The following is a 4,252-nucleotide window of genomic DNA, read 5'->3' on the forward strand; positions in this document are numbered from 1 at the left end:
CTCGGCGGGCCGGGGCGGCGCGCAGTGGCCGGGTGCCACGTGTCGCGCCCTGGTTCGCCGGGCGGCGGCGGCGCGGATGTCTGGCCCAGGACGGACACGTCCGGCGGCGCGGAGGGAGGCTTGCTAGGGTTGGACTACGAAAATTCCGGGGGGGAAGCACATATTTATAGGTAGAGGGAGTTAGGAGACTCCAAATGGAGTGCGGTTTTCGCCCACACGATCGTGATCCGACGACGGAGAGCATGGAAGTGAATTATATGGGTTATTGGGCTGTTTTGGAGGGGTGTTGGACTGCAACCCAAAAGAGGCCTTTGTAGTTACCCGGTTAACCGTTGGAGTATCAAACGAGCTCCAAATGGCACGAAACTTGACAGGCGGTCTACCGGTGGTATACCAAGGCCACTTGGCAAGCCTCGGTCCATTCCGAGAACGTTTAACACCCGCACAAGAAAAGAGACAAGAGGGGTGCGCCGGTGCATGTGGGAGTGTCGGAATGCAAAACGGACAATGGGGAAAATGCTCGGATGCATGAGACGAACACGTATGCGAATGAGATGCACATGATGACATGATATGAGATGCATGACATGAGCAAAATGCAAAACAAAAGATAAAAACCCAACCATGGAGGGAATATCATAACACATAGCCGAAAATGGCAAGAGTTGCAGTTGCAAAGATGGAAAGTTACATCCAGGGTGTTACACAGTCATCCATGTGTTCTGAAACAATAGCAAACTACCATGCTTAGTGAAAACACAAGGAGGCATTTCCCTGTAAGAACAGACACAACAAAAGTACCAATAATAATGATACTAGCACGTACTCCCTCCAGTTTTTTTACTCCGCGTATTAGATTTGTTCAAAATCACACTTTGCAAAGTTTGACCAAATTTATATTGAAAACTACCAACATCTACAAAATCATATATATATATACTATGAAACTACATTGTGAATGTTGATATTTTTTCTATAAGTTTGGTCAAAGGAGAGATCCTTTAACTTCGAATAAAATTTATATGCAGACTAAAAGGGACCGGAGGGAGTAAAATCATTATTATTGGCTTAATATCGTGTCTCCTGCTAAGAATACTAAGCTGTGTGATTTTACTAGTACCAATAATAATAATTTTATTAGTGCTCCTATTGCTTCTTCCATCATTAGTGCGGAGTCATATAATATTAAGTCTGCTTTATCAAGTCTTGTTATCAAAGATCATTTTTTTGAAAATTACAACGAAGATGTTGATGCTCATCTTAATAATTTTGTTGACTTTGTGATATGGAGAAATCTAAAGATGTGGGTCCCATGTGTCAAAGGCCTAGGTAGATGTTTGACCATGTCCATGTCACCATCCGATGGGGGCAAACCAGCCAGGTGCAGTTTTTTGACTAGTTTGAGATTGTTTATGGGATAAGGGGTAGAAATAAAGATCAAGGGCTTACGTGAACCACCAAATTTCTTCAAAGTAGTAAAATGGATTTTTCTTCTTCTTATATTTGAGATCAGATATAAGGAAAATTCAAATCTAACTCTGAAAATTCAAATCTAACTCCAAAAACGTGGCCACAACTAGGCAGTGACCATGGCAATTGAAAATGCTCACGACTGAAAAGAAACAAAATTATCACATTTTGTTCATATTTAAAAAGTATTCGAAATTAAAAAATTGTTCACTTTTTCAAAAATTATTCACAATTTTTTTAAAAATCAGAAATTCCAAATATTCATTTTTTTCAAAAACAATGTTCATAATTTCAAAAATTGTTCTCGATAACAAAAGACATTCCAAGTTTTCCAAAAATAGTTCGGATTCTAAAAATGTTTAGCATTTTCTTAATTCCATAAATGTTCAAGTGTTCGAAAAACTATTAGCGCTTTTAATGTTAAACCGACTGAGAAAAGTAGGAAACAAAAGATCGCTATAGTACGGTTTGCTACATTGAGTTGTCTACAGTAGCTCGCTGATGGGCCAGTCCACTCGGGGATGTCATGTGCGAATATCCATATCTAACATTGTTAAGAAGTTGATCCCCATCAATTCCAATGGGAAACGTTTTACGCCGGGGCACCGGCCGAAACGCTCGATCGGTCGCGTTGCGTGCGTTCGATCCACGTGGATCCAGTGTCTCTCTCGCGTCCTTCTTCTAGTTTTTCTTTCTTTTGCCTTATCTTCTTCTTCCTTCCACCACTCAACCTGTCTCCACCTTCAATCCCCCCTCCCCTCCGCGACCTCAGGCGATGCCGCCGAGCGTCGCGGCTTCTCCGGCGAGGCCACCACCGGGCGACCCCTTATCTTCTTCTTCCTTCTACCACTCAACCTCCCTCCACCTTTTACCCCACTCCCCCCTCGCGACCTCAGGCGCTGCCGCCGAGCGCCGCGGCTTCTCTGGCGAGGCCACCACCGGCAGACCCCATTAGGTTGTTGCACGAGAGACCTGCCGATGATGGTGTCGCGAATGCTACAACCACATACCACAAAGCTACAATCAGCTTGCAAGATGCTACAACGTGTGCACAACGGAGCTACAATCGGCAACGTCTGTCGACAAATGCTACAACCGTTCAACAAAAAAGCTACAACCATGTTCGTCAGGGCTGCAACCCGAGTTCGCCGGAGTTTGTAGCCAATATGATCCAGCGATATTTGCTACACCTGGTGTCGATTTTTGCTACAAACGGTGTCTCATTTTGCAGCATTGCCATAGCCGGCGTAGGGAACTTTTGCTACAATGCTGTCATGCCGTGCTATAACCAGCACTTCAAATTGCTACAACCGGCACACAAGAATGCTACCACCGCTGACAAAAAAGCTCCAGCCAGAGATACATGGAAACTGAGGCGGGGCTCCATGGAAGCTGCAATCGGCACCTAAGAAGGTGCCGATTAACGTTAAGGCTATGCCATCCTAAGGTGCTACTAAATGGAAGGATCTTATCAACGTCCATGAATGTGAAATCATAGATCGAACTGCCGAATTGGCAAAATTCGGTGCTATCGCTATCATAGTATCCGCTATGTTCACGGGCTGGAGATAAGCGGACTCGAACTGCTGACATCCGCCACAGGGCAAACCACCGCCTCTCAGGCCTCCCCGACGGGTTCTACCATAGAGGCCAATGTTAGACAATAACTCCCCCCCGAACACAGCTTACAACTTTCATCGTACTGTGCTCTCCAAAGAGCAACTCTTCTCAAAATCTCAAAACAAAAGGTGTTGATGGGAAAAGCTCCAACCGGCAAACAAAAATGCTTCAACCGTAGGTGATAGAAGCTATGGTCGGCGGACGAAAGCTACAACCGGCTATGGCAAAGCTACAACCAGCGTTTGCAGAAGCTTCCACCATGTACGATGATGACCATGGCGAGTTTTCGACTCGACAAACCGGCGGGCTACAACTGATGTTGCCGACGACCGTGAACAGCGATAACTGAGGGGCCTCGGCGAGCGTCAACCACCAGCGCTGCGACCGCGGGCGATGGCGTCGTGGCTATGGAGGGCGAGAGCTACCGGGGGGGTTGCGGTGTCGCGGCTGTAGCAACACATCCAACGGCGGCCGAGGGCGCATCCAATGGCGGCCAGGAGCGAGCGCGCGACGGCCGGGGGCGCATCCAATGGCGGTCGGGAGCGAGCGTACGACGAATCTGAAGTAGGGGGAAGGGGGAAGAAGATAATGACGTGGGAGAGAGGTGAAAGAACGGCTCTAATCCCGTGCATCGGGTGGCTGGGGCTAGATCGGCCGAACTGTTCGGCCGGTGCGCCGGCCCCTAGTAGTTCCCAATTCCAATTCTCTTAACATGCACAATGTCCATGTCAGCACCCATGCCACATCACCAATTCAGTTACCACTACAACTTGCAATCCTTCCACGTCAACAATTACCAACATGAAGTGTTCCACGAGAACAGATTTGCCACCTCAGCTTTCTTAAAAACGAATAAAAAGAATCTCAAAGAAATCGTGTGATTTAGGAAGTTACCAATCGTTTCCCCTTCTACATGACCTCCAGGCTTCAGTAACCGACGAGTCCATCTAATAGACGCCATAGGGAGAGCTCTTCGTGTTGCAAATCCGCATAGGTCGTAACCTCCACCGTGCGTGGAGTTTGCCAAGGCAGCCCCAGCCAGATCTGGTGTGGGATCACCGCCGCTGCCATCTACCGACAAAGTGAGAAGGACAGAGTTTCTCTCTCGCCAGCTAGATTGACGCACACAATTTTTCTGTCGAAAGAGACCACCTGCGCCAAC

The sequence above is a fragment of the Triticum aestivum genome, chromosome 4B (assembly GCF_018294505.1).
Source record: "Triticum aestivum cultivar Chinese Spring chromosome 4B, IWGSC CS RefSeq v2.1, whole genome shotgun sequence".
Taxonomy (NCBI): domain Eukaryota; kingdom Viridiplantae; phylum Streptophyta; class Magnoliopsida; order Poales; family Poaceae; genus Triticum; species Triticum aestivum.